Source organism: Canis lupus, chromosome 19 (assembly GCF_048164855.1).
Source record: "Canis lupus baileyi chromosome 19, mCanLup2.hap1, whole genome shotgun sequence".
NCBI lineage: Eukaryota > Metazoa > Chordata > Mammalia > Carnivora > Canidae > Canis > Canis lupus.
This window is the reverse complement of record NC_132856.1, coordinates 27,771,730-27,788,241: the sequence shown is the minus strand read 5'-3', so window position 1 is coordinate 27,788,241 and position 16,512 is coordinate 27,771,730. Positions and strand designations below refer to the sequence as shown.

Here is a 16,512-nt window from a genome sequence, read left to right as displayed (position 1 = left end):
TGCAAATTTCATCTAGGTTTGGAATTCAACATTTATGTATTTTTTAGGCATATAAAATGATCTTAAATGAGAGGATATGTATAAAAACCAGTGAAAAGTTAAGTCTGTCTTTTTTTTTTTTAAGAAATAGAATACTAGAGGGGAGAGGCAGAGAAAGGGAGAGAGAGAGAATCCCAATCAGACTTCATGCTCAGCATGGAACCTGACACCAGGCTCAATCTCACAACCTTGAGACCATGACCTTAGCATAAATCAAATCAGAGGCTCAACTGCCTAAGCCACCCAGACACCCCTAAAACCTCTTATAAATACAAGTATTGTTGTTATTAGAAGAACATTAGCTATGTAATACAAGTCAATATCTTATACAGTATACACCCAGAGAAATGGGTTATGCCTTTATTTTTTTAATGTTCTGTTTAAGATTTTTATCGCTTCTTGGACTTTTGGCTAAGATCAAGTGTAGTATCTGTTCTTATCAGTATATTTAAGATTTTTTTCTTTTTTTTCTATTTAAGATTTTTAAAAATATTTCAAGTTTTTATTTAAATTTTAGTTAGTTAACATATAGGGTAAAATTGGTTTCAGGAGTAGAGGGTTTTTTTTATTTAAATTCAATTTAGTTAACATATACTATATTCTTAGTTTTCAAGGTAGAATTTAGTGATTCATCAGTTTCATATAACACCCAGTACTCCTTACATCATGTGCCCTCCTTAATATCCATCACCCAGTTACACCATCCCACCTACCTCCCCTCCAGCAACCCTCAATGTGTTCTCTATAGTTGAGACTCTCCTATGGTTTGCTTCCCTCCTTAACTTTCAGTAAATCTGACTTTAAATGAAATGCATTATTTTCATATAATTTGTTTTATCCTCTCAGTGTTGACATATTTTAAATTAGTGAGTGAATCCATAAGGTACTGAAATGAAGCCGTGTGGTGTCCTCCAAATACAGTCACCAGTTATCTGTAATGCAACTGACTAGGATAAGATATGCAGAAAGTAACTCTTTATTATTACCTGTATGACCTTTTCAGCTCAGGCCACACTAATTTGAACATTTCAATTATTCAGCCAAGTCTGTGCTGAAGCTTTTCTTTCTGTTCTCTGTGGTGAAACTAGTTGTTTAAGCAAATGAAAGTATAAGTAAAATAAGAGCTCAGAGGAGAAAGTTTAAAATTTTTTATAAGTTTTGAATACATTCCCATTCAACAGAACAAGAAATGTAATAATTAAATATAGGCAATCACTTATTATCTAAACTTATATAACTCCTTAAAAAATTCTTTAGTGCTTGCCCAAAGGTTTGCAATATACATATTTGATTAGTCAATCTACCTTCAAATACCAGGAAAGTGCATCACATGGCATGTCAGATGGCATTTAAATTGCTTTTATTATATAATACATGGAAATGAAACTAAATTTGAGCTACAATTCTCTGCATTCCAGTCTATTCTCATTAATTCAGACTGACCACTCACTTTGCCTCCCTTTACTCTTTGAGTCTGAAATATAGGAAATGTTCTGTGTCTTGATTTGAGTGAGAGTTACACAGGTGAATACATGTGTAAAAATTAATTGTGTCCTTTATTATATATATGTTACACATCAATTTTTAGAACGTGATACACAGCATAAGACACCATCAATGTTCTCCCCACAGGCAGTACCACATTACAGAAAATATGGATGGAGCATATTTTGAAGGTTGTCTGGGCTCCTTGTGTCAACACTCAGAGCTCAAGAGTCTGAAGTCTCTGCTGATCAGTTATCATCACTCCAGTCCTAGAATGCCTTTGTTGTTCCAGCCAACCCACTTATAGATATCGTCTACTGTTCAAAAAAGCCAGACTCAGACCAAGAAAGAGGTATCTTGCCAATGAAACAATAACTTACAGCCCACATGGCAGCTGGGGGATGGTAGTGGGTATTTCGTATCCTAGTCAGAAAGAATTCCATCTTAATAATGATGGGAAATCTCAGCAAACTGAGAATCATCCACATTCACTTATTCATCAAGCATTTATTCCATGCTCATTATGTGCCAGACTCTATGCAGGAATACACAGTCATTATTCCAAGGATATCATTATATTTGGGAATAAACAAGCAATTACAATGTACCAACCCAGTAAGTGTGAGAGAGGGAATTGCAAGTTCTTTCAGTTGCTTAACTAAAAAATCTAGGAATCCTGTGAAGGGGTACAAAGAATTGTTTAGTACTGGCAGAAATATTCTATATTTCTGTATTTAATGGTAGTTTCACAGATGTAAAACTAGTGAAAGTTCATCTAGTTGAACACTGTAAATGAATGAAGTTTATTAATAAGTCGATTAAAGTTTAACTTAATTAGTCCTTTCTCTCATCCCGAGCTTATATGTGTGATCCACCCAACATCTAAAAACCAGCCCATTCCATCCACTCTTGCCCATCACTACCACTTTTGTCCCCACCACCACCACATGTGGCCTGATGACCATGGTAGCCTCCTGACTAGTCTTCTAATTCTGTTCTCCTGACATAAAACCCATTCTCCACATCTGTTCTTATAATGTAAATCTAGATCTTATTTCTTTGTTTGAAACTCTCAAATAGTTTCTAATCACAAATCACACATAGAATAAAACTCAAATTCCTTACCAAGACCTCCAAGATGCTACATCAGGAACTTTAAACCTTTTTGGTCTGAGGACCAAAAGTTACACTCCTAAAGATTAATGAGAAACACCAAAAGCTGAGATAGAGCTACTGACATTTATCACATTACAAATTAAATATGAGATATTTTTATGTCTCTTTTAAAATAACTGTTAATGGTTGCTCTAGAATTTATATTATATTCAAAAAATATTATACCACTTCACATGGCATGCAAGGAAAATTCCTCTCTCCTTTTTGCTATTGTTTCATACATTTTACTCCTCTATGTTTTCCATAAATAAACACATTACAACTTGATTTAGACAATAAGTTATCTTTCAGAGCAATGTAAAGTGAAGAAAAAGAACTTGATACTTATGTTCACTAATGCCATTTCTTTTTTTTTAAAGATTTATTTATTTATGAGAGAGAGAGAGGAGAGAGAGAGAGAGAGAGAGGTAGAGACACAGGAGGAGGGAGAAGCAGACTCCATGCTGGAGCCCGACGTGGGACTCCATCCTGGGACTCCAGGATCGTGCCCTGGGCCAAAGGCAGGCGCTAAACTGCTGAGCCACCCAGGGATCCCCGCTAATGCCATTTCTAGTGCTTTTCATTTCTTCACAGAGAGCCAAGTTTTTACCTGGAATCAGATTCTTCTGCTTAAGGAACTTCCAGTAACATTTTTTATAAAACAGATTCACAGGTAATGAATTCTCTCAGGCTTTATTTGTCTGAAAAAGTCCTTAATTCTTTTTTATTTTTGAATGATAATGTCTGCTGGGTATAGAATTCTGGGATGACATTTGTTTTCAGTGCTTTAGATATAATTTCATTGTCTTCTGCCCTATGGAATTCTGATAAGGAGACTCTTTTAATTTTTATCTTTGTTTCACTTTATGTAATGTATCTTTTTACTCTTATACTACACTTAAGATTTTCTCTTCATCTTTGGTTTTCAGAAGCTTGAGTACAATGTGTCTACATTTTCTACATTTTCGTTTTTTGATTGATTTTGTTTTGTATTCCTACTTGGTGTTCCCTAAGTTTCTTAGATCTATAATTTGCCATCCTTTGTTAATTTTAGAAAATTCTCAGCCATATATTTCAAGTATCTCCAATTTCATTGATTCTTTTCTTTTCTTTTCTTTTTTTTAAGATTTTGTTTATTTATCCATAGAGACACAGAGAGAGAGGCAGAGACACAGGCAGAGGGAGAAGCAGGCCCCCTACAGGAAGCCTGACGTGGGACTCCATCCCAGGTCTCCAGGATCACACCCCAGGCTGCAGGCGGTGCTAAACCGCTGTGCCACTGGGGCTGCCCCATTGATTCTTTTCTAAACTCTATTGATTCTACTGATAAACTTATCAAAGGTATTCTCTGTTTTTCATCTGCAGCATTTCCATGTGATTGTTTCTTATAGTTTCCATTTCTCTTGGGAAGTTCATCATATGATATTGTACATTGTCAATTTTTTCTACTGGAAACTTTATTTTTTTTACAGATTTCATTTATTCATGAGAGACACAGAGAGAGAGACAGAAACACAGGCAGAGGGAGAAGCAGGCTCCATGCAGGGAGCCTGATGTGGGACTTGATCCTGGGACTCCAGGATCACACCCTGAGTGGAAGGCAGAGGCCCAACCACTGAGCCACCCAGGCATACCTCTACTGGAACCTTTAACATATTAATCATATTAATGTTAAATCCCTTTTGATAGTTTCAACTGAAGGACCTGGTTTAGGCTTCATGCCTTTCCCACAGAGGTTGTTGTTCCCTTCTTCCAGGCATGCACAACAAAGGAGCTTTGCCCTGGACTCTAATTCTGCCGTCTTTCTCATGAGTACCCACTGAGGTCTATGAAAAAGACCCTGTGAGTAGGTGTCAATTCTTCATTCAGAGGCTCCCAGGCTTTCTATACTTCCATATTAGCTATCCCTAGCCTTTATCCCATTTATTAAAAATTTTATCTGTCATTTTTCTTATCAGCTTGTATGGTTTATGTACCATCTCTCATTGGAGGCACCTGTCTTTCCTTAGATTTCAGATAATTTCATTGTCCCAATTCCTCACGCATTTGAGGGATTCAAGAAAAATTGTGTGTAGCCTCTGGAAAACTTTCATAGGTTCATGAGATAATGAAGTGAAAAATACAAATAATCCTAAGTATTATTATAAAAATCACTTTAATGTGGTGGGCTCTCTGAATGGCTTTGGGCATTCTGTGTAGTCTTTGAGGCTTGATATCCTCCATGGTGCAATCTCACCCACCTTTCTGACATTATCACCAAACACAATCACAGTGCAGTGTAGTTTCTGCACTACAGCCAGTCATGCTGGTTTTTTCATTCTGCCTGCACATCAAGCTCTCTGATGATCTAGATATTTGGCCTTCACTATTTACCCCATATAAAATGATGTCCTTTGCATCTTTGAAGGACTGACTGCTTGTTATTATCCAAATTTCACCCTGAAAGGATCTTCTCAAAGAGATTTTCCATGATCACCTCAGTCTAAAGAACCTTTATACACATATCCACTTTAAGACATTTTATATCATATAACACTATTTTCTTCTTTCAAAAATTATTTGGATTCTCCATATTTTTAATTTGCTAATTTTATATCTTTCTCTAAAATTTTGGTGTGTTTGTTACAATATCTAGAGTAACTAGAACAGCCTCTGTTGTATAGTAGCAACTCTTCAAAATGTATGTGAATAAAATGTCTTAGATTAATTTATTGACCAAGTAGTATCATCATTATCAAGCTAATTCTGTCTTTTAAAATCATTAAAAACAGGAAACAACTCCCAATGGGTTGTTTCACTAGCCAGGTATAGTTAGTATATAGTTGGAAATGTTCTTTGAACTGAGTTGTTTTTTAATCTAGGCCCAGTTGAACTCACTTCAGAGACAGGCTTAGCCACCAGAGACATGGAAGCATGGCTGAGAATCTAAAATATGATTTCAACACATGATAAAGTGAGGCTGTTTCAACAGCGTGGGAGGTGCTATTCCCTAAACAGCCAACACTGGTTTTTCTATATCACACTACCTGGCAAATCATTGTTTTCTTTTCAATAATCTTTGGCTTACCATCCTTAGGCAATGTGAAAAACTAAAAGGGAAACTTTGAGCCAGGAGGCTGGTGGAAATCCCCTGGTTTGCAACTGTGCTCTAACTGGATCCCCAAAATGATATTTTAACAAATAAAGATGTCAGGAGTGAATATAGACTCCAGAACTGGGGAAGAAAAAAAAACATGATTAGGTGTCTGATTAATCTCATGATGCTTTTTCCCCTTATGGAAGACTATGGAAAATTAAAAAAGAAAAAGAAAAAGAAAAAGAAGAAGAAGGAGCAGAGCTCTTCTTAAATGTGATTTTTGTCAATAAATTAAAGGCTGATAATTTGTTTTTCAAAAATTGGATGGAAGCTTTAGAAATAAACTCATATTCAACTCTCCTAATGTAATTGATCACTTTTTCCTCATCTGTCTGATTTCAAATGTATGTTACCAAGTGGCTGAGTCTTTCTTTTAAGGTGTTGATTAGGGCACATAAAGAAGGGTGATTAAAAAGAAAAAACAAAGGAAGTGATCCATGCCTGCCTTCACTGGTCTAAAAAGTCCTCAGCTCAAGTCCTAGAGAAAGGACATAATATGTTAGGGAATGAATATGGGGCCAAAATCTAACTAATTCTTATTTATTTATTTATTTATTTATTTATTTATTTATTTATTTATTCATTTATTATTTCATGCATGCATGCATATTAAGTAATCCAATATACTTAACATTGAGACAAGTGCTGTGCTAAGTGATCAATGGTGAGCAAGACAGAGTTTCTTCCTAATAGGCTTCAGAATGTAGGAAGCAAATGAGGATATAATTATATATGCAGGATACTATAAAATGTAAAATGGAATATGCTAGGAGGAAAATTAATAATTGGACATATAAGATTATAACTCAGAAGAGAGGGGCACCTGGATGGCTCAGTGGTTGAGCCTCTCTGCCTTTGGCTCAGGTCATGATCCCAGGGTTCTAGGATCAAGTTCTGCATTGGGCTTCCCAGGGATCCTGCTTCTCACTCTGCCTATGATTCTGCCTCCCTCGCTATGTCTCTCATGAATAAATAAATAAAATCTTAAAAAAAAAACTCAGAGGAGAGATCAATAGTGGAGATGAAAATTGGTGGGAATCAACATACAGGTGTTTTCTTAAGGCTGTGACGAACAGACTGCTGACCTAAGGTGACAGAATAAGTACAAGACACAAGGAACAAAAGAACACTGATTTATAGTGTGGTTCAGAGGTGAGGAAGCCAGCAAATAGGGTTAATTTAAAAACATAGGAGAATAATCAGGAAAGGGCCATACCACAGAAACCAAGACAGAGGGTTCAAGGAATGGATATTAATGTTAAACTGTATAGAAAGGTCCAATAAAATGAATACCTAAAATGGGTGTTGAATGAGACAATGTGGAGGTCACTAGTGACCTAAATAAGATCACTTTTTTTGGTGCAATAGAAGCAGAAACCAAATCAAAGCAAGTTGAAGAATAATGGGAATTATCTGGGCCAAGTTAAACTGAACACATATCTAATTCACTTCCTTTCAAAACTTTAGTAAGACAACAACAGGGTTGTGTTTTAAAATATGCAAGCCTAGAAGGATGGAGAGAACTGGAGAAAAGATAACAGCAACACAATTTGGAAGCTTGAAAGCGAGAGATGAGTGGCAACTGGCTTAGCAGATGCAGGAAAATTGAATTGCAAGCTACTCATGAGAAAATCTGAGCACAAACCAACTGACACTGCAGAGTCCTCAACAAACACAGGAATTAGCAATAGCTAGTAACTTTAGAACTAAAGGATTTGGGAAGTTTACTAAAACAAAAAAGACTGGGTCAAAGTTTGAAAAGCAAATGCCTAGATTCTCTCCATTTTACCTTGTTGAGTAACTATCCTTCTGCTCCTCTATAAAAGTCTAGAGGATTTTTCTGTATAGAAAATAAAACAGAAGTTCTCTGGATTAGTTGAGAAAACCAGTGCTTCATGAACACAAGACAGATTAAATGACCATATGCATATTCAGGGGCACCTGGCTGACTCAATCAGTTAAGCATCAGACTCATGACTCTGGGTCAGGTCATGATCTCATGGGTGTAAGACTGAGCCCAGTCACACTCTCTCTCTCTCTCTCTCTCTCTGTTTCTTTCTCTCTCTCAAATAAATAACCAAATAACCATATGCATATTCAATGCTGAATGAAGAGATTCCCTATCTCTCTTTTCTTTCTTGGCTCCAAGATCACAGGGAAGAACCTACTCCTTGAGACTCTTCCCAAGGGAACCTGGTCAAGTCAAGGGAAAGAAGACCTAAAGATACTTACATTGAAGATTCATGCAAAAATAACCCACCAGGATGCCCTGAAGTACAGTTCAAAGTTGACAAGTGTAACCATGCTTTCAGGGTATCCAGTTGGTCAATGTCCCCAACTCTCAATCATAAGCATATGGTCAACATATATGGAAGACAGAGACCATTAAAATATATAGGGGAAAAAAGCAACTTGAAGGAAATGGACACTACACAGAAAGTAAACTTCAAAAAATTACCATTTTTAATACCCTCCAAATGATAAAAATAAAATGTGTGTGTATATATATATATGTACATATATATGTATTCATAACAAAACAAAATGCTCTTAAAAATTAAATACATGTTAATAAAAATTTAAATATTATGCAGAATTGGAAGACATAATTAAGGGAATCTCTCAGAAAAAAATAGCAAAAATATATATACAGAGGAAAAACAGAAGAGGAAAAAACAAGAAAACTAAGAAAAAATCCAGGAAGTCCAACTTCCAAGAAATAGGAGTGCCATAGATGAAAGAAAGGAGTAGAAATCTTCAACAAAATAACTCAAGATTTCCTGAAGGACATTAGTAATTAAATTGAAAGACTCACTGAATGCCAATATTAAAAGATTAAATAAACACATCACTGGGGATAAAGAATCTATGCATTTTCATAAAGAACAGGAAAAAAAATAATAGGTAAGAAACAAAGCATTAGAAATCAGAATGACTTTGAACTTCTCAAAGTAGCACCAGAAGCAAGAAAAATTGTTTTCAACCTAGAATTCTGCACTCAGTTAAGCTAGGAGTCAAGAATGTAAATAGGAAGGTCACAATTAAATATGCACATCCTCCAAGAAAGGTACCTTCTGTATAAGCCTTCTTCGAAAGCTACCAAAGGATAAGTTCCATCAAAATTGAGAAAATAAACTAAGAGAGGAATCAATCACAGGAGAGAGACTAAGGAAAGAATCCTGGGATGTCAGGGATGGGAGATTCCAGGGTGACAGCCAAGCACCAAACAAAGAAATCTGTGAGTACAGATTTGTTCAGTGTGACTATGGAAACAGAAATCCTAAGGCTGCCATTACCAAGATACCCACTGCCAGTTTATCCTGAACGAAAGATGGAATGCCCCAGATTCTTAACTGTACTTGGCCAGTGTAAGCAATGTTCTGACGAGTTCCTGCTCCCCTCTGTCCTTGACACATGGATCAGCTGAGGACTTTTCACCATACAAAATAATTCTGCTTTGACATACTCCTTGAAGGGAGGTCATGGTTCACTTAAAAGCAGAATATACAGAGCAGCCCAAATCTGTTGACCATATTTCTACTGATACTAGAATCTGTGCCAATGCTCCAATGTGGGGAGCCCTGTTTTCCTGGCTCTCTGCTAACCTTGTTCACTTATTTTACAGAAGGGAATCTTATAAATTTTTAAGAAAATTAAAGCCAGGTTATGACCCAGAAATGCTATTGGGCCTCTCTTTCCTGAGCCCTTCCTCTAAAAATGACAACATTGCCCTTTGCTCAAACAGCAAAGCTTATGTTTGCTTCGGAGTTTTTCAAAACCAAACGACAGGTTGATACACATAAGTGTGATAAATATAAAAGACAATAAGTGGATAATTAACACAAAAGTCATTATATGCTTACTTTGGGAGCAGGGACGGGAGAGAGGGGCCAGACTGAAGAAGGTCACACAAGAAGATTCTAAGATATGAAAGGTATAGCATTCTACTTCTCAAGTTAGAAAATGGGTATATGGGTGTTTATGTTATTTTTATTCTTTAAACGGTATGCATACACTTTATATACCTTTCCACATATGCAATATACATTTGAAAGTTTCAAAAATATTTTATCATGAAAAAAGCGAGAGGAAAATTGAGAACTGGAGCTATTACAGTTTGCTTATGAAAGGAAACCAAAAAATGAGGTAAGAGCTAGCAGAGAAGGTAGAGACAAGCAAAGATTTTATTCTAATGAGAGATTTGAAAGTATGTTTTCATGATGAAGGTTTTATCTAATAGATATTTTGGTGATGTCAGGAATAACAGGAGCACCAGAGAGGCAAAGACCATTTGTAAACTTATTGTCTATTGCTCCATAGCATAAACCCCCAACCACAGCCATTTGTTCTATTATATGTAATTTACTTGAAAATATTTTAACAGGTTTTGTAATATACAGGTGTAAGAGTATAAGTTAAATCTAATCTAGAATCTAAAGTCAGGTAGATTAAATCTGAAGAATACTAATCAGGTTAGTTAACACTTGAAAAACCCCAATAGAAGTCCATAACTGAAGAGTTCTACAGCAAGCGTGTGAAGTGTTTCTATGTAAAGTTACACCAAGGTTACATCAATCAGCCTAACAGATGCTAAAAGTAAATTTTTCATTGGTGAAGTGAATGGTATTCAAGATATGTAGTAGATTTTAAATGCTACAGAGGAGCTTTCACCCTTACAAAGGCAGGGTATAAGAATCCGGTAAGCCCAGGGGCCTGACAATGCTACCATAAGGATAGCATTCATATATTTATACATACATCGTGTACGTAAGATATCATGGCTGTTTCTGCTACCTGATACAATGAGGTCAGTTAATCCTAACCATCAGGGCACACCATATTTGTCTTGGAGTGACTCTTTTGCTGAGGATATTGGCCAGAGAACCTAAAAAAGAAACAGCAACAGGCTTGTTTGTAAACGTTCACACATGGGGCAGAAATTGGTTTGAGCCATGCTCTCAATAATGCCATACCACCTGATAGAAAAATGTATAAGTAAGTGAAGAGATATCCACTTCCCACTCAGCTCTTATTGTCAAAGGTTACCAACATTTACTGAATGGTCTTGATAAATGTCAATGAATACGTTAAGTTCATTTGTGATACTTATGCAGCTTACTCGCTGGATAACCCACACTCAGATTCAACTTTCTTTTTGGATTAAGACCTTTCTTTTACTGCCTCTTGCTTAAAATGTCCTGTCTTCTCTTGTACACCAAGCCCACTCATCTTAATACATTATAATTATATAAGTAATTAGATAATCCATACTGTAACAATTCCTGACAACTCAACTGTCTGCTCCTAAGTAGCAGAAACTTTATTGCTCAGTTTTCTTAACTGCAATAACATAATAACAAGAATCATCTCTATCTTTCACTCTTGTACTAACCATGTGCCAGGCACTGCTCAATATGTTTAATGCGTTAACCCCTATAATCTTCACAGTAGCTCTAAATGGCAGGTACCATCAAAATCCACATTTTACAGAAGAGGAAACTAAGTTACAGAACAGTTAAGTAAGTTGTTTAAAGTCACTTGGCTGTCATTCAAACCAAGCCAATTGGGGACTGGAACTCAAACACTTAACCACTATTGTGAGACTTCTAACCTGCAGAACTGTAAGATAATAAATTTGTGCTGTTTTAATTCATGAATTTTTGTCATTTTTTTGTTATATCAGCAATATAAAACTAATACAACTTATATTCCCTCCACACCCATTCAAACCACAGGCACAATTCTTTGCATATACATATTTGCTAAATTTATTACAATTACCAAAAAGGATTTAAGATGTAGAAAACATAAAAATATAGTTATCATAAGGAAAAATTACATAAATGTGAACTTCAAAGAGGGAAGGACACAAATCACAGAGACCAGAGAGCTCGATTCTGGACCTCATTTCATCTAGAAGTGCCTGCATGACCTGCAGGCATGCTAATTTCTTTGGGCCACAGATCCTATGTCGAAGAATAACGGAGTTGGACCAAGTCATCTTGGACTTCTTTCAGGTATTAGAATGTCCCTCTAAATGTATTTTCTATTTATTTGGATCAAATAATAATGTGTCCAATATTTCTTTGAGGTAGTCAAAATATATCATCAAGAGCAGGGCTTATAATCAGATTCATGATGGAATGCACAAGTAAATACTCAAAGCTGACCTTAAAGGACCACTACCTAATATAAACCCAAGGTTTCCTCCCTCTACTTTAACTGATCCTGCTCAGTGGCTTGCCATTCATCACAGAAACTGATCACACAAACCACAAGGGCGTTGATCATATTTCTTGAGTCTATGCATTTGTATAACCTCATTGTCTCTATAGAGTGCACAGAATAAGAATTTCTGACAACATCTCTTTCTCTGCTGAAAAATAATAGACGTTTGTATAATACCAATGATACTGGTCTTCTGATGGCCAGCTTAGTGGTTTATAGTTTCCAATAGAATATGCTTTTATGTATTGTCTTTCAAACACTACTGTTACTGTAAAGTATAATGGGAGAGTGTGCTGGGGAGCAGGAAGGGGACAGAGAAGGGATAAGACAGAGGAAATAGAGGTTACAGTTGAGGGGGCTGGGAGATGCTTGAAGCTATTTGGCCTTGTGTCCACAATTGACAAAACCATTTAAATTTTTGTGGGTTTTGCAGCTCCAGCTAGAATTCACTTGAGATAATGAAAAAAATCTATGAAAATTAGATTCAGAGAACTGAGCAAAACAATCATTATGTGCAGAAGACTGGAGTTCTCAGGACCAAACTCTGTTGCAAATGTTTGTGCAGACAATGTAGTTTGAGAAGGCTGTACCTTCTGCACAGCCATGGAGAGTAGTCAGTGATGAGCAAAACATCCAGACAAGGAAATCCCTGCAAAGTCACATGAAATTCTTTCCTTAGCAGTGAGATTATATCTAGTTTGAATTGTAGAAAACACAGCCAAGACATTTTTCTTGCTTTGAGTATCTTAGCCTAATGAGGGGATAAGGATATGGGAGGAGAGGAAAACATTATTAGAGACACAAACATTGTCAGGTGACCAGGCAGAAAAGAGACACAAGATATGTTAACAGAGGTTTCTGGGAATGGATCCTTTGAGTATCAAATGAAGCCAAAGTATAGGGCAGGAAGAAAAAGGAAAGAGTGACCAAGAAGAAGGGAGAAAACAAAAAGTGATCGAAATTTTGGAGAAAGAGAATAGAAGATACTAACGAGAAAATACAGAGAGGAAAGGAAGTAGGAAACACAGAAGATGGAGGCTTCTTTCTGTCCTTCCAAGGGTGGAGATTAGCACATTCCAAACCTGTCTTTAGAGTCTAACCCATCATTGCCTCCACTTTCTTTTCTTTCTCAGTTTTTCCCAGGCCACAGGGGAGGGGTGGGGGTGAGGAAGAGAAGCTGACAGAAGAGACCTCTACAGTTCCCTTCACTCCCATGTTAAGAGGGATACACAACTTGATCTTCTATCCCACCAAGACAGCAAAAAAATGAGGTTTACAACAAAAGGTACTGTTATAAGACAGCACGCAATGGGTCCCCTGAAAGGAAATCAGGGTGCTCTCAGAAAAGGCAAAAGAGAGTCAATGGAAAAAGGCAAAATATGTTGACAACAGAAATGATTTTTTGAGTCAGTTCTATCTTACACTGAACTCTAGCCACTCACAAGTTAGTGAGAGAGAACTGATAAGCAAGGATCCTAAAATAAATATTCAAAGGTCTGTTAAAAATGATTTTTTAAAAAAATTTCCCCTGGTTTCATCTCACAGATCAAGACTATTAATAAAAGCTCAACACATTTTTCTTATGCTGTATGTTCCTACAATAGATTCCCAGATTAACTGAACTCTTCTTAAAATTCCCATTAAAAACATAAAAACACTGATTTTTCATCCCTTGAAATTAGCTATACTTTTAGTCATTTTTGTAGCTTTTATATTTATGTTTTCCTGTGTTTTATACTATGCCTACTTTTAAAGAATTAGATATCCTAAATTTTTTCATGCAGAAACAGAGTGATGCTTTTTGCTTTTGGCTCATGACATTAATTTTTTAATCTGAAAAAAATTTCTTTCAACAGTTTTCTGCATGATAATGTTACTTAGATATTCCAAAATCTGTCATATTATATTGTTTTACATTTAAATTATACACAAATGCACTTACAAATGACTACATGACATATATATCTATGCTGACAGGTATATATTCAATATTTACTTATAGATAAATTTTGCCAGACTCTATGTGAAGTAGATGATTATCAAGATGATTGTTTTATAACTTCAAGATAATTGTATACTTATAAGGACTGATGTCTAGAAATGTTAAATGAAAAAAAAATAAGATGCACAATATACACAGTTTGACCTTATTTTTTTTTTTTTAAAGATTTTATTTTTATTTATTCATGATAGTCACAGAGAGAGAGAGAGAGAGAGAGAGAGAGAGGCAGAGACACAGGCAGAGGGAGAAGCAGGCTCCATGCACCGGGAGCCCGACGTGGGATCCGATCCCGGGTCTCCAGGATCGCGCCCTGGGCCAAAGGCAGGCGCCAAACCGCTGCGCCACCCAGGGATCCCCAGTTTGACCTTATTAAATAAAAAGAAAACATAATTGTAGATGTGTACATTAGTCAGGAGCTGATTGGTTTTGCTGTGGTAACTAATTAACCCTGAAATCCTAGTAATTAAATACAACAAAGGCATGTTTTTCTCATAGTACATGAATCACACAGATGTGCAGGAAGAGAGAGCTCTAATCTCCACAATCATGGGAGACCCAGGCTGACAGAGGTTCCACCATTTTGAGTCTGCACTATTTGGAACAGGGGGTCTTCTCAATCCTTGCAAGAAAGGAAGAAAGCATAGAGAACTCATACTACTATTTTATCCATCAGCCCAGCTGACACATGTCACTTCTGCTTACAACATAAGCCTAAGCTATTCGTATGGCCTATCTGAGTTACAAAGGGACTGAAAATGGGAAGAGCACATGGGTATCAGTTAGCAGTAAGTGTTTCTGACACATTATCCAAAATGCGACCAAGAAATTTCAGAAGGAAAAACAATATTTAATGGGTATCTCTGAGAAGGGAAGTCAGATTAGGGAAAGAATGGACACAAATTCCACATTTTATATGATACACTTCCAAAATGTTTGTTTGTTTTTTTTTAATTTATTTTTAATGACAGAAAGAAATCTAAAACTGCAGCTTCTGGAAGAACCACTTATTCTTGCCAGTCTTGTACCTCTCCTCGAACTTGACCTTGGCCTCTCGTCAGGCCTTGCGTTTAAGAGCAGGGTCTCTGAAGACATCCTTGTTGACGACGGTTTTGTCCAAAGGGATATCCACAGAGTACCTTGTGGGCATGAGGTGATTGTAGTTATAAACTTTCACAAAAGACTTGATCTTTGACCTCTTGGCGATTTTCTTCTTGCCCATGGTAGCTGTCACTTTTCAGGGATAGCGGTCAATTCCGGCCACCGGAGCATGGCTGTAGGGATGGTCTGAGGTGCCATCATCAATGTTCTTTACGATGACTGCTTTGCGTCTGGAGTAGCGTCCAGCCAGGACCAGCACCACCTTCCCGGGTTTCATGAACTTGCCCATCTCAACACCAGCCACTCGAGCCTACAGCCAAAATGTTTGTATTTTAAAGATAAAAAGCTAGATTCACATTGGCTATTTTTTTTTTACATTGGCTATTAAATAAAATATTTTAGACACTGTTAACGAGTTATTTTATGATAATCCAGTTCAAATGAAACTGGTAAATAAGTGGTTAAAAGACAATATACAAGGAGTTTCCATCAATGGCTCAGCTTCAAGAATGGGTCTAGTTTTCAGGGATCCGCCAGGATCATCATAGATGATCTATGATCATAGATGATTTAATGGCTGTTGTTTGATCAATGGCTGAAATGATAGAGTGGAGAGCTTGCTGATTAAGTTCATGGATAAAGCTATGTTAACTAAAACTTTGAGAGCCGTGATTAAGATCCAAACTAACCTGTCAGAAGTGAGCTATGGCCAAGTGTGAGGTGTGAGTGTACTTGGGAGTAAAGAATGGATCTCTGAAAACAGCAAGGGTCAGACAAAAGTACTTTAGTGCCTCTGGATTCCGTGTAAATCACATGCCAGATGAATGTCTGGAATAAGTGGGGTTACCCCAAGAAGTGTGGCACTACTACAGCATTTCAAATGTTAAGAGAAGACAAGATTGAAAAGACAGGAACATTCAGGGCTTGCTGTATTCTAGATCATTCATTATGAAATAATATATATTTGCTAAATATGATGGACTATGTCAGTCCATGTACTATGGAGGCAAATAAGGCAGTCATTAATCATGGTCCTCAGGGAGTTTGGAGACTAGCTAATTTCTTTACATTCTTCTCGTTCTTGGTACCTAGCTTGATTATTCTCTTAAGGTGCTGTTTTTCGGGATCCCTGGGTGGCGCAGCGGTTTGGCGCCTGCCTTTGGCCCAGGGCGCGATACCGGAGACCCAGGATGGATTCCCACATCGCGCTCCCGGTGCATGGAGCCTGCTTCTCCTTCTGCCTGTGTCTCTGCCTCTCTCTCTCTCTGTGACTATCATAAATAAATAAAAATTAAAAAAAAAAAAAAGGTGCTGTTTTTCAAAGTGTGGCCCAGGACCCAGCAGCAACAGACTCTCCTGGGAGCTGATA

At 36.9% G+C, this 16,512-nt stretch overlaps 1 long non-coding RNA gene and 2 pseudogenes across 8 annotated transcripts in view; 1 reads left to right on the top strand and 2 right to left on the bottom strand.

Annotated features, from left to right (window-relative positions):
- Window positions 1-16,512, bottom strand: part of LOC140610040 (uncharacterized) — a 235,537-nt gene that overhangs the window by 185,133 nt on the left and 33,892 nt on the right. The gene's annotated exons all lie outside the window — the stretch shown is intronic.
- On the top strand, window positions 431-518 carry LOC140611511 (U2 spliceosomal RNA; annotated as a pseudogene).
- Window positions 14,872-16,512, bottom strand: part of LOC140610036 (large ribosomal subunit protein eL27-like) — a 35,024-nt pseudogene continuing 33,383 nt past the window's right edge.